This window comes from Rattus norvegicus, chromosome 19, assembly GCF_021556685.1.
Source record: "Rattus norvegicus strain SHRSP/BbbUtx chromosome 19, alternate assembly SHRSP_T2T, whole genome shotgun sequence".
NCBI lineage: Eukaryota > Metazoa > Chordata > Mammalia > Rodentia > Muridae > Rattus > Rattus norvegicus.
The window spans coordinates 33,350,898-33,375,409 of NC_141552.1; the positions used below are offsets into that span (position 1 = coordinate 33,350,898).

Here is a 24,512-nt window from a genome sequence, read left to right on the forward strand (position 1 = left end):
TACACTCCCACAGGGTTTAGTGGTAACTGCTGTTCAGCTGTACATTAAGACCCAGTTTATTCACTAAAATGTAAAACGCATTCAAATTTTATAGCAGCTATTACGATGATTCCTATGAAGACAAATGGAAACACGTGTAGCGTGTACACAAGCAAGTAACACAACTGGACCTTGCCTACTGCTTCAGGGAATATATATAATCACAGCAATTTCTTAAAGAAAAACTAACAAACAAGCAAACATAGAATTACCACATGGGTACATCCCCCAAAGAACTGAAAGCAGGTCTCTCATGCTGGCCCGAGGCAGGGCAAAGTGAGGTGAGTCTGTGGGTGATGGATGGGTGGATAAAAATGAAGGGACCTTGAGGATACTTATGCAGAGTGAAATCAGCTGGACTCAAAAGGATACTCTTTGATCCCATTTTTATAAGGTCCCTAGAGAAGTCAAATCTCAGGAACAGACAGGACAGATAGACAGACATAACAGACAATCATGGCTATAAAGGCAAGGGCAGAGGAGAAATTACAGCAGTAGTTTCAGTTTCAGTTGGGGAAGATAAAAATTTCTGGAGATACACAATGATAATATAAATTGTATGCTTTCAAATAGCTGGTTGATTATTAAAGTGTGTGTGAGTGTGTGTGTGTGTGTGTGTGTGTGTGTGTGTGTGTGTCTTCCTGTGTTCTAGGCCCGTCTAAACTATGTAGCAAGACCCGATCTATCTCCAAACACCAAGATCGAGATGTGCAGCTTAGTGATGGTGCTCTTTCTTAGCAGGGGAGGTGTGGCCTCACACTCCCAGAACTATCAGCTCATGTGCTATGGGCCAGCGGAATGTGGAGACACCCCAAAGGGAATTGGGTCCTGTCGTTCAATTCTCTATGTAGACCAGGCTGGCCTTGAACTCACATAGATCTATCTGCCTCTATCTCCTGAGTGCTGGGATTAAAGGTGTGCACCCCCAAACAGAGAGGCTGAGGTTTTTACCAGTATTATTTTAGTTCCGTAACACTGAAGTATAATAATAAGGCACATGTTAAAATGTGTAACTGGATTTTGCCCAGTGTCTGACTGTATTCAGCGACAGTTAATCTGCCCTTTTTACTACTTTTAGTTTGCATTTTGTACAGTTGTATATAATTTTATTTAAAAAAAAACATGTAAAGCTAATTATGCAGAAAATACCTTTCATTTATTCATTTGTCTTTCAGTGTAATTCCTTTGAGATCCATCCATATTGCTGGGTCAGTAAATCCTTTTCCCTTTTGTTTTTATTTATTTACTTGCAGTGCTGGGGATCACACCCGAAGTCTTGCACACAGACAAGTGCTCTACCCCTGAGCTGTGTCGGTCCTAGTGCACTTCCTGGTTCATACGGTGAGGTTCTCTTTTTTCTTTTCACATGGTATGTCTAGCGATCCTCTGGGACTCACATCACGCACCTCATCGCATTCATTTCCCCACCTTTCCATGACCACCTCACCTTCGTTATCTCCCCCACCCCATCAAGATAAACAGATAGACAGGCAGATAAAAACAGTAAATACGGGGCTGGGGATTTAGCTCAGTGGTAGAGCGCTTACCTAGGAAGCGCAAGGCCCTGGGTTCGGTCCCCAGCTCCGAAAAAAAGAACCAAAAAAAAAAAAAAAAAAAAAAAAAAAACCAAAACAGTAAATACAAGGGGGGAGTCCACTCTGTATTACCTGTGTACTCACTGGAGCATGGTCAAACTCAGTGGCAGGTGCACTACCACACCCAGCCTGTAATGTGTTAATTCACATAACACTCTTGGTTTGGTTATTTAAAAAATACTATTTGCTTAACTATCACTTGATACAAACTCAGAAAAATGCCATCAGACTGAATGAATCCCATCCTGAAGTCATACAACTACACTTGCTGACATGCATACAAGACAGGCGAGACTTTATTCCAGGTGCCGTAGAGGAGCCAACCCACTTAGACACAGCACTTGCTCCAGCTCTCCAGCGAGCACGCAGTGGGGCGGGGCTCCTCCCAGGAGATGGCGGAACCTCACTTTGCCTTGCAGCCACTTGCTTCCACCACCTAAAAGGCAGAGACTGTCTGCTCAGAAGACTCCATCTTCTAGCCAGGTGGTAGTGGTGCACACCTTTAATGCCAGCACTCGGGAGGCAGAAGGCAGGAAGATCTTTGTGAGTTTGTGGCCAGCCTGATCTACAGAGAAAGTTCCAGGATAGTCAGGATGACACAGAGAAGCCCTGTTGTCTACAGACAATAAAACCCATACTGCATCTTCTAAGCAGAAAAAAGTGAAGAGCCTCTACACCCAAGGGGCAGGAAGTCCTGCACAGCAACTTTACCTCAGCACCGCTCATCTTCAATATTTAATCAAACTGGCACGGTCTCGCACTTTAAACACGGACGATCCAGTTAAGAATTTAGCTGTGAAGAACTCTATGGTCATGCAAACAAAACTGATGTAGCGAAACTTCAACCTGACAGAGTCTTGGCAGCAAACCCAGGGTTAAGAACGAACATGCTACCCCTATTTAAGACTGGGAGTAACACTTTGAATCTGGTCGCAGTCAATGAAAAGCTGTGGTTACGGTGGAACTGAGGCACAGGTGGGTCACTAGTGTGAGGAAAGCACCCTAAACAACCACTGAACAGCACAGAAGCAAGGACACCTCCCCTCCACCCACCCACCTACCCACCATTTTAAATCATCCCTCTGGGACAAGCAAAACAAGCTCCCTTTGTCAAACTAGATGGAAATAACTTCCCCTTCACCACTAAGACTAGAGGGAAATTAACCCTTCAGGCAGCACAAGAGAGAAAGAGGCAGGTGCCATAGGATATCTCACATGGTTTCTGTGTGAGCTGCTAAGAACTAGCTAGCCTTCCTTGGCAGCATAGAGCTGCCTGCCCTGTGGCCCTGTGGTTCCCAGCACACACAGCCTGCTGTGCCTGCTTGTTCAGAGCAGGAGGCTTTAACTGCTCTGTATGAACAGATAAGGTCAGAGCACGACTTGGTGACCGTGCATGCCAAGTACTGCAAGGGTCAGATTTTCATAACTGAAGGGGGAGGGACCTGTCGCTATGGCCAGGAGCTGAATACACTTTCACTTTACACAACTCCACCATGTGCACCGTGAGTGAAATGCCATGACAATTAACACCTTACAACAATTTCAGTGACATCTCTATTTAATTCCTAAATTTGTTTCTTTTTCAATCATCCTTGAACACAAGAAGTTTCTATTTCTGTGCATTCCTAGTTAACATAATAAAAATAACCCAAACTAGTGAGCAAAGACTGTTCAGCAGCTCAGGCAACAATAATGCTGAGGAGTCCAGATACAAAAGAAGGCCAGACACTTCCCTTCAACCATGCAGTAACCAACTCAAAGTGCCGAAAGCTACACTTAAAACCTAGAACTCTGGGAAGAAAACCCATAGGACGTGCTTCACATTACACCACATTTGGCACTGACTTAAGGCACGACCCGAGATACACATATAAAAGGAAAAACAAATTGAATTTAATAAAAAATTGCAAAAGAGTAAACTATTAAGAGAGTAAACAATGGGGCTGGAGAGATGGCTCATGATTAGGAGAACCTGCTGGTCTTCCAGAGGACCCAGGGTTCACCTCCCAGCACCCACACACTGACTCACAACCATCTTTAACTCCAGGTCCAGGATACTGAATGCCCTCTTCTGACTTCCATGGGCATCAGGCATGCACATGGTACACAGACATGCAGGCAAAACACTCATCTACGTAAAAATTTAAAAAGCCACGTCTTTTTTAAAAAGAAAGCAAAAGAAAACCCACAGAGTGGGAGAGTATACTTGCAAGTTATATATTTGAAGGAATACTATCCAGACAGATTATTTAAGAAGCATGATTCAACAATGAAAGGAAAAATGAAAGAAAGGCAGGTCTAAAACAGACATTTCTCCAAAGAAGAAAGACTGATTGCCAATAGACACATAAAGATACACTGTTACCCATTATATTAGACAGGTTTGTTTTTTGTTTTGTTTTGTTTTTGGAGCTGGGGACTGAACCCAGGCCCTTGCGCTTCCTAGGCAAGCGCTCTACCGCTGAGCTAAATCCCCAACCCCTAGACAGGGTTTTACTGCTGTCAACAGACACCATGGGCAAGGCAACTCTTATAAGGACAGCATTTATTTGGGCCTGGCTTACAGGTTCAAGGGTTCAGTCCGTGGCAGCAGGAAACAGTGAGATAACTGAGAGTTCCACATCTTGACCTCAGGCCACAAGGAGGAGACTGAATTCCATACTGGGCGGAGCCTGCGCATAGGAGACCTCAAAGCCAGCTCCCAGTGACAAACCCTCCTACAAGGCCACACCTACTCCAGTAAGGCCACACCTCCAAACATTCAAACACATAAGTCTATGGGGGACATACCTATTCAAACCACCACAGTCATTAACCAATGAAAACCACAATCAGACATCTATTCACACCTAGGAGGATAGCTACATACATACATACATGCATACATACAAACAAACAAACAAACAAACTAGTTGCTAATGGGATGGCTAAGAGCTTAACCCTGAACACTTGCTGCCTGAGTTCAATCCCTAAGATCCACATAGTGAAAAGAACTTGCTTAAGCTGTCCTCTGACCTCCCTCCATACATGCAGCATGCATTCCCCTCCACATTCCCATTATATAAATGGTAAAACAAAGCAAACAAACAAAACAGCAAACAAACCCTCTCTGGTGCAGCAGGAAGACTGTCTTTTCTGCAAGCATCCTTCTAAGGGCCATCTGCCTCCCTAACTGACAGCTCTTAGAGCTCTCCCTGGTACCCAGGCTGCCATCAATCAATCAGCTGCAGGACTGTCCTCACTCACATAGGACTGGCTGTGAATGAATACTGCACTGAGGTAACCATGGGCCCCTGCCTGTGTGTGGCATGGTGCCCTAGACGTTTTACTCCCGTATAAGCCTCAGTGAAGTTGAAATGACAGTCTACCCTGCGGGCATTGTCAGCCAGACAAGGGGAAACAGAAAGCCTGTGAGAAGTGTAAGGTGAGTTCTTCGTCTGCATAAGGGAATGTGCCATTTTTTGGTTCAGAAAGTTCTTCCTTTTCATGAAAGTCAGAGGTAGAGATGTCTGCCACACCTGTGCGTTTCTGGTCGCACTGCAGGCTGCTTACCTCACTGCTACCTAGGCTGGAAAGAGACAGGCTCCTGTACTGGTATTGCAACCTTGGGCCCAATAAAAGGCTTCTCGTGCATTTTTCCTTGCTGCTAACTATATAATTAGCAGAGTTGGCTAGGCTGCCACCATGAAAAGCAAAGGGTAGAAGCAGCCACTGCAGAGACAGTGACAATAGATATACAAGGGCAGCCAGGGTGTCAGGGCAGAAACAAAGAGGCAGCAGAAATAATGAGGGCTGTGAGAAACTGAAGACAATGTAGGCCTGGTTTCTGGAAGCATCAGAAGTTTCTTTCCAGAGAGCTTCTGTCAAAGGATGGAGATCCGCTGTGACACGTGACACTATCAAGGGCTGTGGGTCTGGACAGTGTAGGCCCAAGACCGGTTATATGTGCCGCTACAGAGCAGGGGGTCCCAGTACTTGAGGCCTGTTCCAGACCTGTAAGTCACCTGCTGCTGTCTGCTGCTGCTCATGACATATGAAAGCCGAGGACTAACCAAGCTGCTGGACACTGGCAGGTAACGTCCAAATAAAGCATATGATGACCACCAACCTGTGTGTCTTAGTCCTGTTTCTGGATGTTTATGGTGTGTGTGTGTGTGTGTGCGCGCGCGCGTGTGTGTGTGTGTGTGCGCGCGCGTGCGTGCTTGCACGCGCACATGCTAGCCCTGGCTCTGGCTTCTAAAGTAGAACACAACTACACTTTCAGGTCTAGGACAGCTAGTACTTAGTCTTTAAGCTCTTACCTAGCAATCCATCCAGTAGTTGCTTGGGAACTCAAGGCCCTGAGCAACAAAGGCCCTACCTAAAAATAATAAAAATATAAAATGTCATTTTAGAACTTAACACAGAATTGCCATCTGACCCAACAACTTTACTCCTAGATATAAATACAAAGGAGCTGAAAGCAGAGATATTTGTACGTCAGCATTCAGCATTATTCACAGCAATCAAAGAACAGGAATAGCTCAAGCAGCTGGGCATGGGGTTGCGCGCCTTTAATTCCAGCACTTGGGAAGCAGAGGCAGGTGTGTTTCTATGAGTTTGAGGCCAGCCTGGTCAAAATGAGTTCCAGAATAACCAGGGTTATAAAAAACAAAACAAGCAGACAAACAACCCAAATATTTAAACATTTAAAAAGGATTGGATGATAGCAGGGCTTTGATAAGGTATTTGAATGCGAGGGTTCAACCCACAGCACTAACAGGCCTAACAGTTATCCCTGATTGCTCTTCCAGAGAACCCAGGTTCAATTCCCTGTACCAACATGGTCGCTCACAACCATCTGTAACTCCAGTCCCTCTGCAGGTACCTCGAACATGTGGCAGACAGGCAGAATACCCATACGCATAAAATAAAAATAAAAGTTAAAAAACAAAACAGGAGGTTTGCATAATGATGTAAAGGTGCTGAGTGCCGCTGGCTGACATATTTAGCAGATTAAAAGCTCCGTAGGTGAAGTACAGGCCACCCCACCCGTGCAAGCATGAGAACCAGTCCCGACTCGCCGGCACCCAGCTACATCCTTCCTGAGACTTACAGTCCTACTCCACACAGGCTTCCTGGAAGCACCAAGATCACTGACTTTCGGTGACAAGTCTCTTGATCACCGCAAAAGGAGCCTAGCCCTTATAGTTTGTGTACCTGCTTCTGACACACATCTGTATAGAAGGGCCCTGTGCCTCCTCCAGCCTCGTTGTCTTCATCTACCAGACAGACACCTGTCCACCAGAGAGAGCTTATGTGGCTTGAAAACAAGCGGCCAATGTTAGCATTCACACCCAACCTGCATTCACGCCCAACCTGCAAATGCTCTTGTAAGCACCTGGACTCCATGCACACTGCACCAGACCTGGCTATACATGGGCTTTAGATTTCTATTCTGCAGCCACATTTCTCAATTTAAGCTCTTCTAAAGCACAAAGACACTGAAGCACTGGCGCACATAAACTCAGGTTATCCTCTGAGCCACAGAGCTGCGATATGTACACAACACATGCTCACACATAGAGCTGTTTGAAGTGAGAGAGAAACCACTAATATAATGTTTCAAAGTACAGAATACAGTGCACACTGCTTGTGGACGTAAGTACAAATTATGGCACATTACTTGGAAAGAGCATCTGTCCTCCCTGTGGTGGCAGTCACCTTGAAAACAGGAGTGTACCACATAGTGTGTAATATATCTGGAAAAGCTGTAGTCCTTAAGGAGGGAAGGGGAGGAGAAAGTAAGTTTAAAAAGGAATTTGAGTTTCTTAAACTCAGTGGTAGATGCTCTCAATGTTACTCTGTATTCCTTACCACATACTTGAAATAGCACATGTAAAATTTTAAATGAGGACTGGTGTGGTGGTGCATACCTGTAATCCCAGCACTGGGGGCAGAGGCAGAAGGATGTCTGTGAGTCAAGTCCATCCTGGTCTACATAGCAAATTCCAGAGTAGCCAGAGATACACTGTGAGACACTGTCTCAAAAAAAAAAGGAAAGAGTTGACTTCAGAACCTGTTTTCTGATCTCCGAAAAATTAATTAGATAACAAAGGCACACACAAACATACAGTTAAAAAATGTAATTTTTAAAAATGATTAATAATTGATGAGATGTCTCACGGGTTAAGAGCACGAGCTGCCCCTGCATAGACTGAGATTCCGTTCCAGCACCCAAATGGTAGCTCACACTTGTAAATCCAGTTACAGATCTCTCTGGCCTCTAAAAACATCGGGCACAGACATAGTACATTTATATAGATCCAGGCAAAACAGTCATATATAGAAAGTAAAATAAATCTTCTTAAAGATGACTAAATATCAAGCTCATACAAGAATTAAAACTATCCTTAGAAAAAAGAAGAGCCCAATAAACAAAATCGAAAGGAAAAGTGTTAAAGGACAACAGAAAAGACAAATCAATAAAATTTAAAAATAAAACTGCCCTGAGTCACTCTAGATCAGCAGCTTTCAACCTGTGGAGTGCACCCCGCTAAGCTCTCTCTGCTGTTGCTGTTTTCACGGGATAATATTCAATAATTCTTCCTACCATTGACTCACCAAAAAGCACCAATGCACACACTTACACTTACCCCAACCCAAAGAGCTCTACTTCATTTTATGACAGATTACTCACTGGAAGACACAGTTGCTGTTTTCAGAATTAACAAGTTCCCATTAATTTGCTCATTCGCTCAACATCACTGAGGATGGAGCCCGAGTTCCTGGGATACAGTAATACACAAGCCTCTACCCCTGACCTGCACCCACCCCTATCCAATTCTTGTGCATAGGATCTTACAGCCAAGAACACTTTCCTAAGTTGGTGCTATTTCTTCACTTTCAGGTTGGAGAGTGGTTAAGTCCAATGAGAAAAAAGCTCACACACTAGTCAAACTTCACAGCAGAGTGAACAGCAAGTAACTCATTCCCATTGTGGAACCCCGCCCCGCACAGTCTGAAAGGCAGAAATCTGATGAGCACTATCCCAAGAAACAAAAAAGAAGCGCTACTCTTCATGGGTAGAGTACAGAGGCTCCAAGCTGAGTGCCAGGCTCCCTCCCTCACTGCTGGGCCTTACAAGTTTCCTGGCACCATTTAAAAAGAAACAAGAAGCACATTCGAAGCAACAGAGACCTAGACAATAGCTGCAGAGCCAATGCTGTGCGTGTTTCTAGAGCTTCATTTACAACAAACGAAAAGAAAGCAATGTAGATGTCCACTGTAAGGGATGCTTAAAGAATGGCATATTCAAGAAGGGGAAGGCAAAAACACTAGCTAGTAAAACTGTTAAGCCTTCTCTTGATGCTTGATGTTTGGACACAATCAGTCCAACTACCGACATCTGCCAATCATCTTCATATCACCATCCTAGCAACTTTAATAAATATTTCTACAGTGGTCCCAACAAACCTGTGCTGGTCCTGCAGACCTGCCCCACCTCTGCCCCTGACTTCTCCATCTTCCCAGGGGCTGTGGAGCACTGTCAGTGAGATCCAGCAATCTCCTAGTGTCGCCTTACCTCTAACATCTGGGTTGTAGGGCCAGCTGCAGGGTACTTAGGCAGACTCTGTTGGACACTGAACTGCTCAGCACTGTTCTAGAAGCACAGAGGGACTCTAGTAGGCATACAGAAGGGTCAAAGCAGCAGCAGGTTAGGAAACACAGAAGCACTTCAGCACTCATCCCTGGGCAAGTGGCTGAGCAGAGCACTGTACAGCAGGCCCCACCCACTCCTATCCTTTACCTCAGTTTTCGTTTTAGTGGTTTCAGTTATCCATGCTCAACTGTAGTTTCAAAACTAAACAGGAAATTCCAGAAATACACAGCTCATAACTTTTAAATTACTTGGCATTCTATGTAGCTAGTATCATTCTCTATAGTGGACTAAGAGACAAGCAGATGTGCTATCCCAGAGCTTAAATTCTAGTAGCTCTGGTCCCAGAGTATAAGCACATGCGCATGCGTGTGTTCCCACTAAAAAAATAGCCTTCCATGCAAAGGTTAAAAGCCTTTGGCTTTGGGAAGGAAAAGCACACCAGCCTAAGTTGCTAAGAGCTGCTCTGAAATTGTGAGGAGGAAAAGGAAACTGCCCCCAGGTCTGTTGCTGTGACAGAGTCACAGTGTGTGGCAAGGACTTAAGTTAGAAAGGGCATCAGACCTGTGGGCAGGGGACATGGTGCCATCTGAGATGTTAGAGAAGTAGTTCAAATGGAAGCACGACCGCCAAGCATAAAGGAAGCCCCCGTTCAATCCACTGTATCACGCACCAGCAACGGGGACAAGCACCTGTGACCTCGCCCTCCTGAGGCGGGGGCAGCATAAAGCCCCTCAGTTCTCTTCTACAGAGCTTGAGGCTAGCCTGGAGAACACGAGATGCTATCTCAAGAGAAGGAGAAAGGAAAAATAAAGAAAGGAAAAGGGGGAAAGGTGTGGGGGACTGAAAAGAGAGGGACGAAAAGAAGTTCCAAATGATGCCAACATACTGCATCAGAAAAGCTGAGACACCAGGTTTTCAACAGGGGATCCTCCCACACGAGCAACGCCAAGCCACTTACTGCAAGTGAGATATGGACGTACAGCCTCAGGAACAGGCTACACTGAACATTCGCCTAGTTTCACTTTAAGTTGTGTGCACAGGGGTTATGTACGCAGGTGCCTGATGAAGCCTGAGGCAATGGATCCCCCTCGAGCTAGTTACATGCGATTGTGAGTCACGCTACATATGTGCTGGGAAGCAAGCTCAGGTCTCAGGTCTTCTGCAGGCGCAGCAAGCATTCAATCCCCGTGGCCTTTTCCTTAACCCCACTGTGCTATTCTGAAAAGCATCATAGCATGGGAGCATACATTTATGAAAAAGCAAGGGCTATGTACAGGCCTCAGACATCAAATGGGGGTCTTAGAACAGTCCTAAGACCGAAGTCTACAAAACACTCACGTGACCTCCGCACGGGGGCGGGGAAGCACTGAGATAGGTTACATGCAAAGAAGTTTAAAAATACCACATATATAAATTTCTAAATAATGCCTTTTCTTTGGTTCCTGCCCAGTTTATCTGGCAGGTTTGCAAGACTCCTCAGAACCCTGGAAACAATTACCACCTCCCAAGAGGTCAGAACTCAGAATGGTGGTTATGTAACATGACTCCAACCCTTCTTTTTCCTGTTTTAAGTTTTTACAAAGATAAACTTTAATTTTAAGAAACTCTCCAGATCAAAAAGTATAGGTAATTTATTTAAGATTCCATTAAGGAAATTCAAACCATGAGTGTGGATGCTTTGGATTGGTTAATAAGGAGATCATGGTGTCCACAGGTAAACAGCCAGGTACATCATCTTCCTCTAATTCACTGTCTCACTTAAAAGTAAACCCAGCCAAAGGAAACAAAAAAAACCCAACACTTTCACAGCAAGAACAATTCTTCTTCATTTTTCAAAGACAAGGTCTCACTATGTGGCTCTGGCTGGCTTAGGACTTGTTTTGTAGACTAGGCTGGCCTCGCAACTCTGCCTACCTCTTCCTGTCAAGTGCTGGGATTAAAGGCATGCCCTGCCTAAAGACCAAAAATTTTAAGAGAAACCTAGCAATATAACCTCAAAGTCCTTAATAAGCGCTTTTACTTTTAACTTTAAAAGCACAGTGTTAAGGTCTGAACCAATCCACTTCATTCAAACAATCCAAGTTAAGTTTTGAAGTTGACCTCACTTGGCCTGGTCTTAATTCAGAAGAATAGTGAGGGAGAAACCCCCATCCGGGGTGGGATTCTCAGCCCCCACTTCCACACGTTCCAGTCACAGCGACTAGACTGAGGCCTCTAAGTGGCATACGTGTTCTTGACAACTGGCGAACTTTGGGATTTCATCACTAGGTCCTTGACTAGTAGATCTCAATTTGTGTCCCATGATAGGTTATAAAATACGGTGTCAGAACCACCACACCCTATACCACCTGTAAGGTAAGTCCCCTGGAGAAGGTTCCAGTCCTCAATCTGTTATCAATCATGACCTAAAAGGCATGAAGAAGTGCCAAGCCCATCGGCAGGCTCCGTTACCTACAGGACTGTGAAAAGGGCAGCAGGTAAGGACGGAGGCCCCAGGTTTTATGTTATCACAGACCTGGGTTGACAGGACCAGACTCAGGACCTCACAGTTCATAGGGACCCAGCTGGGCAAAGCAGCTCAGCTGCAGGGAAGGGCACTGTCAGCTTCCGCACTTAGTAAGGGAAAAAACCACTTAGCATTTCTGAGCTTAAGTCACTTAATTTGGTGTTCTGTTGATTTGAAGAGTTGGGGATCAAACCTAGAGACCTTTGAATGGTGAGCAAACACTGTAACACAGCTATGCTCCACTGACCCCTGAAGACCCTTCAATCTGAAAATCCCAATCTCAAAATGTGGCTACAAATAAGCAGAGTAGTGAAGGCATACCTGTGTTCTACAGTCAAACTGAGAGGACCTAAATCACTCCATTTTAGAATTGGCAGCCATGATAGGCCTTAAGGACAGCCCAGGCTTCTTGGAAAAACCACAGAAAAAATCACAGCCAATTGGCAACTGCCCTGACATCTGGCCAGGGGCTAGTAACAGATACAGATAGTCCCTACAAGGTAACCCTCTCCCGCTCCAGGTAGTAACAGATACAGATAGTCCCTACAAGGTAACCCTCTCCCGCTCCAGGTAGGAACCAATCAAAAGTACAAACATGCCATACCATAGCTCAACCAATCCTGATTGAAGATGATCCCACCAAAATCGGAAAATCCCTAACTGGCTTTAAAATGTGTCTGTGACCCCACCCACCCACCCCCATGGTTGCCATTTTGCTTGAATGGTTGACCACCCTTTCCAGCTCCCCCCCTCATCCTCCACACCACCCTGCCCACCTCATGCTGGCTGTTTCTACAGAACAAACGCTCTTTGTCTTTGCATGGTATAGAGTCTGGGGTCTTCTTTCAGTGATTCTTGGCCTCTTATAAGTCTCAACCAAAATAAACGATTTTGTGCTGATTTTGATTTACTCATCACGCCACAAAACATCCTAACTAAATATAACAATTCTATCAAAACAGTAACAAATGAAAATTAAATAATGCAAACACTAGCAGCAAGTTAAAAATCTGAAAGCTGGAAATGTAGTTCAGTAGCAGAGGCCCAAAATATCCTCAGTCACCTCCCACCGCAAAAATTAAAAATTTCAAATAGCTTTCTTTAAACACTTTCCATTATCAATACCACACAGATTTTTAAAATATAAATAAAATAAACCATCCAGGCTGGAGAGGTGGCTCAGCAGTTCTGAGCAGAAACTCCAGGTCTGTTCCCAACACTCACACCAGCTGCCTTACCCCTGCCAATAACTCCATGGGTGCCAACGCAAATAAGACACAAGAAACTAATTGTTTAATCTTTCTCCTTTTCAAAAATTATGCTAAATATATATAATACATGATTTAACATTACAAGCACTATTTCCCTCCAAGTATAGGACTCAAACCCAGGACCCTGTGTACGCTCACCAAACAGTATGCTGTGGGCAGCACTGCCAGCTGTCCGCCATTTTTAACCATACACTCTATGGCATTAAGTACATTCACTCTCCTCAGTGTTTAACTGTTGCCACTACCTGTCTCAAGTTTTTAACATTCCCAGTTGAAACTGTTCGAAGGGTTCCTGGTATTCGATACTCCCCACACCCCCCCAACCAACCCCCCCACCCCCCGCTGCCTTTGGCAATACCCATCATGGTGTCTGTCTCTGTAGGTCCCACTGCCTAGAGGGTTCCGATAATACGCAGCACTGTCTAACACTTGTCCTCTATGCCTGGCTTTCACACAGCATAATTTCTGACAGCGAGTACTAGAATTTCCCCTCTTAACAGTGACCAGTGCCCCACTGTGTACCCACAGCACTCGGCTTATCACCTCACCCATCAATGGGGCAGGGGATATGTCATTCTCATTGGTGCTTTCCTGGGCGTGTTCTTTGGTTTGTTTGTTTAGGTTTTTTTGTTTTGGTTTTTCAAAACAGGGTTTCTCAATGTAACAAGAGACCTAGCTGTCCTGGAACTCACTGTGTAGACCAGGCTGGCTTCCAACTCAAGGGATCTACCTGCCTCTGCCTCCGAGTGCTGGGATTAAAGGCCTTTGCCACCATTGTTGGCCTCTGGCTGTTTTAAATATTTGGCATTTTGAAGCCACACAGACAAAAAACTGCTATTGTCAGTACTTCTTTTAAAGGGGGGAGGGGACATATTTTCAGCTAAAAACCCTTTAATAGGCGAGAGAGATGATTCGTAGGTTAAGAGCACTGGGTGTTCTTGCAAAGGATCAAGGGTTCATTTCCCTGCACCTACCTGTGTGACAGCTCACCGCCATCCTTAACTCCAGTTCCAAAGCTGACACTACATGGGAATGTAGTGCACAGAATTACAGGCAGAAAAAAGAAAACATAAAACAAAAATAAATTTAAAAATATGGGCTGGAGAGATGGCTGGGCAGTTAAGAGCACTGACTGCTCTTCCAGAGGTCCTGAGTTTAATTCCCAGCAACCACATGGTGGCTCACAACCATCTGTAATGGGATCGACGCCCTCTTCTGGCATGCGGTGTGCAGACAGAGTACTCATATATATAAAACAAATAAAATAAAATAAAATAAAGATACAAGGTATTAAATAAGTCTAGAACTTAAAGCTTAAAGCATAGCATCATTTATACTAGCACACAAACAAACAAACAAATCTAACTCTAAATGCTAACAAAATAGGCAAAGAGCCTTTATGAAGGAGACTAAAATTTTAACAAAACAAGGATCAAGAACAGTGGTTCTCAACCTTCCTAATGCTGTGTGACCCTTTAATATAGGTCCTCATGCTGTGCTGACCCTAACCATAAAATTATTTTCATCACTACTCCAGAACTGTAAGTTTGCTGCTGTTATGAGTTATAATGTAAATATCTGATATGCAGGATATATGATGGGCAATGCCAAGAGGGGTAACAACCCACAGCTGAGAACCACTGATCTCGGGGCTATGCAGATGGTTGTCATGAAGAGCACTTAACTCATGGTTGTGCCACCTGCAGTACTACTACAGGATCTCAGCGTGGCTCCCAGGCTGCATGATTCACAACCGACTGCATGATTCACAACCGACTGCAGACCCGATACTCTCTTCTGGCCTGCACACATCATAAAATAAGGATGGTTTTCCTTTTAAAAAAATTTTTAAAAAGGAAGTTAGGTGTCTTAGTAAGGGTTTCACTGCTGTGAAGAGACACCATGACCAAGGCAACTCTTACAAAGCAAACATTTTATTGGGGCTGCCTTACAGTTCAGAGGACTAGTACATTATGTCATGGCGGAAAGCATGGTAGAGTGTAGGCAGACAGGGTGCTAGAGAAGCCTGGAGTTCCACATCTCTACCGAGGACAGCAGAAGGGAACTGTGTTCCATACTGGGTATACCTTGAGCATATCTAAGACCTCAGAGGTCACCTACAGTGACTCACTTCCTCCAACAAGGCCACGCCTACTTCAGCAACACCACACCTCCGCATAGTGCCACTCCCTACGGGCCAAGCATTAAAATAGATGAGTCTATTGGGTGCCCTCCATATTCAAACTTCCACAGTAAGTCTCTAAACAGAGAAACTCCACACTCCTGAACAACATAGCTACAAAGTCACCTTTTTCTTCAACATCATCTCAAAAGTCAGCAAAATAGAAGAACTTGTAGCTATCACAAACTGATTCTAAAATTAACATAAAAAACCTGAGACTCAGAGCTGAAGGGATGGCTAGTGGTTAAGAGCACTGCTACTCTTCCTGAGGATCTGGGTTCAATTCCCAGCACCCCCATGGCAAGTCATACCTGTCCGTAACTCCAGTTCCAGGGCTTCTGACACCCTCACACAGATATTCATGAGGGCAAAACATTAATGAACATAAAATAATAAATCATAGAGAGATTAGATTAGATATTAGATACACGAACCATAGATGTAGCTATAGATATATAGATAAGAATGCAGTACTACAGGAGAATAAATCAGAGCACTAATACTACTTAATCTCAACCTTTAATGATATTTGGAGAGCTGAGGATTGTAACAGTGCCAAGTGTTCAACAGGCCAGTTCAATCCCTAGGACCACAGAACCCTATAATCCTAGCACCTGGGAGGCGGAAGCAGTGGGGTGCAGTTACACAGTGAGTTCTACGGCACCCTAGGGCCTGTCTTAATTAAAAGAAAAAAAAAAGTAATGTGATATTGCTAAAAAAAAGAAATAAGCATATAGAATATATCAATAAAACAAAATATAACCCAGAAACATATGTAACAGTATTATACGATATAGTCAACCAAATTTGGCAAAGAAGCAAAGACAAGCCATAGGACACAAGAGAAATCTTCCACTTTAGCAAACAACAGAGCCAGTGACCTACACTGGAAAATGAGTTTGAAGCCATGAAGATGGTTCAACCATAAAGATGTTTGCCACCAGGCTGACAGCCCAAGTCTGACACCAGGAACCAAAGACTGGAGAGAGGGATCCCTGCAAGTTGTCATTTCTACCTGTGTGCTGTGGCACATGTGCACACATGGACACACATACATGTACACACAACAAATGAATAATAAATGCTTTAAAAAATTCTAGGGAGCCGGGCACAGTGGTGCACGCCTTTAATCCCACCAGAAGCAGGTGGTTATCTGTGAAATCAAGGCCAGCCTGATCTACAGACAATCAGAGCTACATAAAAAATGGGGGGGGGGGGGGGGGCCACAGATTCTAGAGGCTGGAAAGATAGCTCAGCAATTTAGAGCTGTTATTAGGCCCTGGGTTTGATTCCCAGCACCCACACAGAAACTCACAAACATTCATGACTCCAGTAGCAGGGGATCTGCACCCTCTCTTTGACTTCTCATGTGCATAGTAGCATATAGACATTTAGACAAAACACTCACACATATAAATTAAATAAATAAACAAACAAATAAATAAATAAATAAATAAATAAACTAACAAACAATTCTAGACACAGATCTTATACCCCACACACACACACCAAGAACCAACTTAAAATGGGCCACACTAAAATGTAAAACACAAAATTATGAAACTCCAAAAAATATGGGCATGGTGGCACATGCCAGTAGTCCTAAATGGAAGGCTACCAAGCCATAAAGTGCCAGGCGGTGGTGGTGTATGCCTTTAATCCCAGCACTTAGGAGGCAGAGGCAGGGAAAGAGAAAGAAAGAGAGAGGAGAGGAGAGGGGAGGGGAGTGGAGGGGAGGGGAGGGGAGGGGAGGGGAGGGGAGGGAAGGGGAGGGAGGAAGGGAGGAAGGTGGACGGATATGGTAGAATCTTAAACAGTCCGGCTAAGCGAAGCCAAACCAAAACACTACATCGTCCTACGCGATATTCTGGAAAAAGTGAAACTGTGGAAACAGTGGACAGTGTTGCCAGGGGCTCAGGAACAGAAGGGGACGGTAACTTGAGGGTGTACAGAGCAACCTTGACAATGCAGTAAGTCTCCACCTTAGAAAAACAATTACTGGGGCTGGAGAGATGACTCAGTGGTTAAGAGCACTGACTGCTCTTCCAGCGGTCCTGAGTTCAAATCCCAGCAACCACATGGTGGCTCACAACCATCTGTAATGAGATCTGATGCCCTCTTCTGGTGTCTCTAAAGACAGCTACAGTGTATTTATATAATAAATAAATCCTTAAAAAGAAAGAAAAGAAAAACAATCATTGTTTCAGACTTGCAACTTGGTCTGAAGTAAGACTGTAGCTTCAAGACTGTCTTGGGCGGGACCAATCAATAATGGAGCAACTTCTAAATGACAAGAAAAGGTGTTTGTGCTCTTGGGTTTGGAGATGATATTTTAGACATAATACCAAAAGCACAAACTCTGAAAGAAATTATTTGATTACCCTGAAATTAAACTTTTTCTCGGGGCAGCTAAAGGAATAATATAAGCGGGACTGTAAGAAATATCTGCAAATCCCTTATTTGATAGAGCCGATAACCAAAACATAACAAGAATTCTTAAAATTCATCAGTAAGAAACATCCCAAATAAATTATGGGCAAAACATGAGAGCAGACACTTTAGTAACTGCGGGGTGGAAGGCAGCTTCTGCCACACTGCTACTCAGTCTCTGTTTACTCAAATACAATAGACTTTATCAGCCCAGGTAACTTATACGCCGTGATAACACTTTCTTTGGCTCACAGTTCTAGAAGCTGGAAGGATAAAGATGATTAACACACGAATGTAACCCCAGTGCTGGACAAGCTGAGGCAGATTTGAAGTCCAAGGCCAGCCTGAGCTATACAGCAAAAACAGTAATTCACCAAAGCGGGGAAAAAGAAATAAAATAACTACGCCTCACCTGATAAGTCTTTCTGCTCCCTCTGAAAGCATATGAAAGAGAAATTTCAACAAACCCACTCTCCAGACAGCAGTGTAAGAAAGCTAAGGAGAAGGGCCTAGAGAAAAGCCTCAGCGGTTAAGAGCACTGACTGCTGTCCCAGAGGTCCTGAGTTCAACTCCCAGCCACCACACGGTGGCTCAATCTGATGCCCTCTTCTGGTGTGTCTGAAGACGGTTACAGTGTGCTCACATATAATAAATCAATAATTCTTAGGAAGGAAGGAAGGAAAGTTAAGGAGACGAATGGTTCAGAGGTTAGGTGCTTGCCCCACAATTGTAAGGACCAGAGTTCAGATCCTCAGAACCTATGTAAATGGCAGGTAAGCACAGTGGCCTGCCTCTAATCACAGAGATGCCAGAGGCAAGGGATCCCCAAGCAAGCTGGCTAGTGACACCGGTAGGCACCTCAGCAAGCTAAGGGTTTTACGGAGAGATCCTGTACCAGTGTGGAAGAGGGACTGAGGATGATTGCCGACATCAGCCTCAGGCCTCCATATATATGTGCACACATGTGCATGCACACACACGTCATAGACACACACATATACATGCATACAGTACACATGAAAATGGAGAAAGGGGAAAAAAGAACAACAATAACATCAATCTAGTCACGACGGCAGAGCTCTCATAACAACATTTATTACTAATTTACTGCATCTTGAGACAGGGCCGTGGACTGGGATGTATCTCGGTGACAAGCGTGCTTGCCTAACATGTATGAGATCCTAGGTTTGGCCACTAGAAAACCCCTAAAAGGCAGAGTCTTGCCATGAAACCCAGACTGACTTCAAATTCACCACCTTCCTGTCTCAGCTGCCCCACTCCTGGCTGTCTAGTCATCTCTTATAAGCCCCAACTCTTGACATTGATGCATTCAGATTATACCTCCAGCACACGACGGAGTCGGAACCACAAATTAAATTGCTATCACTATTTGTCTATGAGAATGGCAAAAAGCCAAAACAATAACCCAGGGGAAGAAGAAATAACAAGAAACCCCATTTTCTGTTTTATGAATGCAGAAGACCCCTTGGCAGTATTTTTACAAACCAAACATATTCTTACCACATAATGCAGCAATTGTGTCCCCAGTAGTTGTTCAAAGGCCAGAAGTACGGTCACACAAAAACTTGCACGTGGATGTTTACAAATGCCAAACTTAGAAGCAACACACTATTGTCCAGTAGATGAGGGGATAAACAGAGCGGCGTAAGTACCACGGAGGATACTGAACACTGCATAAATGAGCTCACCACGCCAGGAAAACACATAAAGATCTCAAGAGCAGGCTGCCGAGTGAAAGGTAACACAAACAAACGACCTACTGATGGCAACTTAGCCCAGGGTATGGCAAACTGAAAAGACAAAGGGAGGACAGGCGTTTGCCAGCTGTTTAGGACAGGAAGAGAAAAGGGGGATGACTAAGTGGATAAGAGAGAATTGGGGTGGGGAACAGAACTATCTTGTCACAGATTTCCCAACCTCTGGGATCTGTATCACTAAGAGTGAATCCTACTGCCAAACTTGACTACTTAACGCACCTTGTCCATCACGTTCACCACTGTACTCAAGACATTAGTAATGGGGAAACTAGGAGCAGGGACACATGGAAACTGAACTTCCTACTCACTTTTTACATAAACCTAAAGTGCTTTTCAAAACTCACTGAAGAACATATACCTTGAGGAGGAGACAAAAGAAAAAGAACTTCTTTATTTAGACTGTAAAGAATGTGTGGGCCATCTTGCCCATGACTGACTGCTGCCTCCCCGAAGAACTCCTGAGGAAGCTAAAGCTGATCTAAGGCTAAAGGCCAGAGTCCTCAGAGTCTCGCTCTCAAGGCCACCCTGCAGTCAATGGTCTTGCTCTACTGTTATAAGTGGTGGCCTTTAAAGTGTCTAAGGGGGAAGAGGTCACACACCTTACTTCTATCAGCCTGAAAACAAGAATGATTTGCTCCAAGATTAAAAACATTAGCACAGACAAGGAAAAATAACCAAAGGCTGATTTGAAAGGAAAAACAAAATACTCTTCCTGAACACTGAATTAAGGCTGTGTGAACTTTGTCTCCTGGGCACAGGCTCATAGGTCACAGATCTCATATGGCTTCCCTTGGCTGCCACAGATCAAAAGCTGAGGCAGGGGGGCAATGGGCAAAGGGCTCTCATACAATTTCTAACCGCAGACCAAAGGCCTAGTACAGTTCATTGTGAGAACTTCCTTCCCTTTTCACACAGACACAGATCTCACACACACACACACACACACACACACACACACACACACACACACACACACACAGAGAGAGAGAGAGAGAGAGAGAGAGAGAGTGAGAGAGAGAGAGAGAGAGAGAGAGAGAGGGAGAGAGAGAGAGACACCAAGCTACTCAAAGCCCATTTCACCTTTCCATGGTGGTCCTTACTTCTCCCTCATGACAGAAGTCTTCCCATCCCCATCCTCAATCAAACTCTGCTCCAACAGAGAACTGCGTTCTCATGACCAGAGAGTGCCAAGGAAGGAGCTCTCCTGTTAGAAGGACCAGCTAACAAGGGAAAGGGATTCAAGCAGAATATGAGGCTATAATCCTAGTGCATTAATATCACCAATACAATGATGATCAGGCAAACATCATTAATGGCTACCTCCATCACAAAGGCTATTCAGATTGGCCTTGAAGTGAATGTTGTTTATTGAGACAGGGTCTCTTAATATAGCCTTTGCTATCCTGAAATCATGACATTTATAGACCAGTCTGGCCTTGAATTCAGAGATCCACTGCCTGCCTCCATCCACAGTGGATCTAAGGCACAAACCACCACACTCAGCTGGTGTTAGAGCCACTCTGGGACTGGAGTTACGGCCAGTTATGAGCTACCATGTGAGCGCTGGGAATTGTGCCTAGGTGCTTAGAAGAACAGTCAGTGCTCTTAACCACTGAACCACCCCTCCAGCTAGTTCCCTCTTAAAAACATATAATCCATTTGTAAAGTATTCATGAAAAAAATCAGAACAGTCTCTAGTTCCAACTATGAATTTAAGGGAACTATCTGACCAAACAGACAAAATAATGTGACGTAATGGAGACACGATCAGAGAAAGGGAGAGAGCAGGGAGGTTTACAGAGGGCTGAGGAAATGTCTCAGTTACTGCCTAAGCATGAGAATCTGAATTCAGAACCCTAGCACGGATGTGAAAGCCACACGTGACCCTACATGCATGTCTGCAATCCCTGTGTTGACAGGGGAGAAGACAGAGTTTGTCAGCAAGCCAGACTAACCAAAAACAGAGAGAGAGCCTATCTCAAAGGGATTAAATAGAAAGCAAAAGAACAGGGCACCCACGTGTCCTCTCTGGCTTCCGCATGTGCACACACAGGCACACGTGTCCAAATACATAAACACACATACAACACATCCAAAAATCTCAACTAAAACAAAGAGAAAAGTAACCTAATTTCTTCAACAAATTTAATAGAGAGGGAAACAGATGGCAGAGAAACCTATAGATTAAAAGATTTAAATAGCAGGGAAAGAACCATATTTGGATCATGCTTTGAACAAGCTGTTTTTAAGAGGTTATTATAGGACAATTGAGAGACAAAGAGTGGATGTTTCATTCCACTCAATGACTACAGGCAGGCACAGTAGCCATCACTGGCAATTCCAGCATTCGGGATGCTGATGCAGGAGGATTGCCAGTGTTTAAGGCATAGTGAGCTATACAGTAAGACTCTATTTACTTATTTTTTTCCTTTCTCTTGCTATTACATTTATTTATTACAAAACAAAAACCACAACCACTAAAAGTAGTGTTGTGACATACAACTGAAGTTCTAGTTAGTCAAGAATCTGAAGTAGTCAGACCAGCAGCCCCAGTTCAAGACCAGTCTGGTGGACAAACATAGTTAAGACACCACGGAGGGGAGAAAGAGGAGTATTTCAAGGACATGCCCCCTTCCCCTAAAAACCCCAAGCCTTGGGATTCAGACTTTTTTCAATGCCAAGATGGAACACAGGGGCTTTGTGTATATAAGATAAAATAAAAAAAGGTCCTACAACTGAGCTGCAATCCCAGATAATTCCAAGTCTAGTATGACCATAGCACAAGGAGCTGTGTGGCATCACCTATTCGAAGAGCTACACTACAGCACATTGGCCACTGCAAGTGATGGAGAGAGAGATTCTGGGCCCCTCATACAGCAACTTGGCATGATGAGCCACTATAGAAAATGGCTTGGTTTTGTTTCTCAGCCTCCGAAAGTCAAAGTGTAGAAAGTGGAGGGAGGGGGCTGGGGATTTAGCTCAGTGTAGAGCGCTTGCCTAGGAAGCGCAAGGCGCAAGGCCCTGGGTTCGGTCCCCAGCTCCGAAAAAAAGAACCAAAAAAAAAAGAAAGTGGAGGGAGTCTAGGAAGATGTCCTGGTGAATACAGTGACTGGTATACAAGCATGAGGACCTGAGTTTAGATCTGAAGCTCTTAAATAAAAGGTGGATGGTGGCAGTGCCTGTCTGTAAGCCCAGTGTCAGAGATTGATAGAGACAGGTGGATCCTGGGGCCTAATGGCCAATCAGTCTAAGCAAAACAGTGAATTCCAGGTTCAGAGAAATCCTGTCTCAAAAATAAGGTGGAAAGCAAAAGGAAGAGATATGGCATCACCCTCTGACCTCCAAATGCATGTGACTACACATGTACACACCCAAAAGGAAATCTAAAAACTGGTTAGCAGCTTCTTTAAACTAAACATGTACTTACCATATGGTGCTTTTGGGCATTTATTCCCCCAAAATGAAGCCTTATGTTCACATAAAAATATGTACATAAATGTTTATAGCAGCTTTATTTGTAACAGTGAAAAACTGGAAAGCACTTTTCTGGAATGTCCTTCAACGAGTGCGTGCATGCAATGGAGCAGCACTGGGTAAGAGAGAACTACGGGCACATAAGGCAAGCCGGGAGACTCGCAGAGAAATCCCAGTGACAGGAGCCCAGCCAAAGTTACAGAAGACGGGATTCCATTCACATCAGTCTCAAAAGGGCAAATTTAGAGACGCAGGACAGACTGCTGCTTGGTAAGGGCTAGGGACGAGAAGGACATGTCTGACTACGGATATCAGAGAGACCGCTGAGTGGATAGAACAGTTTTATCTTTTTTGTTGTTCCCCATGGGGGAAACATGATGAGTATCCAAGATGAATCTAATCTAGTTGTGTATCTTCACTGTGTGGTGTGTATAAATCTACAAATGTCACAAAGCTGTACTCAACACACACTTCCACATGAAACCGGCACGAATGGCTCACGAAATGTTACAAATGGGTTCCCTGCTTCTGAATTAGAGTAGTAATCGGGATGTCACTACAATGAGACGGAGAAATTAAGACTACGATGATCACTCTGCTAATTTCTATAACTTCCTACTAACCTATCAATTGTCTCAAAAGAAAAGCAACTACATAGGAAGAGGTTAAGTATAGTAACAAGTACAAAGTTTTGTTATTTTTTGAAATGTGGTGATAATGATTTCTACTTTCTTCAGCATTTCTACTTACTAAGCTGACAGGAAGGCAAGCACTTCTGCATTAATTACAAACCAGCAATTCAGGAGAGACCTAAGCTACAATTCTTATGTCTTGTTACTAAATACTAATGTGTAATCTCTGGGCAATAGACACCATAAATGGCCCCATGTTCAACTTTTTAGGCCCAAAGTTCTTAGTATACAAGTCTTATTTATCTCATCAAGCAATTTCTAAGAATTTAAAGATGATTGTAAATTAATAAAAAGCCTAGCTCAGAGCCCCCTTCAAATTCAATGTATAACCATTTCTAAGAAGTCATTGTGTGTAACTTATATACACACACACACACACACAGTACAACAAGTGTGAAGCCTTTTTGATGTTCCATAGGTTCTAAGTCCTTAGCTAATATTCTCAAGTTGAAAAACACTCTACTGCGCTCTCAACTTCTTAGGAGGCTCTGAGCTATCCAGTCAGCTCTGTAGAAACAGGCACATATGCTAAAAAGTGGACCAACAGTCTTCAAAAGCAGCACGGGCCATTGTCCCCTCAGGAACACCCCCCAGCTGTGTGTATGTGATTCAGTCTAATGCTCATGGGTATGATCCTGGAATAGTTTCCACCACTAAACACTACTTTATCAGTCAGAGAGCAGAAGAGAAAGAAAGCTGTGTGGAATCCTATAACGGCCAGCTTCTCTACGTCCCACAGGGAAGGTGCCCATGACTTTTCTCAGCTTCAGCAGATATAGCAATGCATCCTACTCGCTGCTCTCATGCCTACCCCATTTCTCTAGCTCTCAGATTGTCTGAGAAAGAACTCATCAAGGAAGACGGCCATCTGCCCAGGCCAGTGTCATCAAGGAAACCCTTCCA

The 24,512-nt window shown here is 44.1% G+C and overlaps 1 protein-coding gene across 9 annotated transcripts in view; it reads right to left on the reverse strand.

Moving 5' to 3' along the window:
• Tent4b (terminal nucleotidyltransferase 4B) overlaps positions 1-24,512 on the reverse strand; it is a 61,430-nt gene that overhangs the window by 30,146 nt on the left and 6,772 nt on the right. The window contains exon 1 of one of the 9 annotated variants that reach the window (XM_087594519.1): positions 9,199-9,374. The exons of the other annotated variants lie outside the window; for them this stretch is intronic. The gene's annotated coding sequence lies outside the window, so the exon portion shown is untranslated. Of the gene's footprint in view, positions 1-9,198; positions 9,375-24,512 lie in introns of those variants that run through there. 9 annotated transcript variants of the gene reach the window in all.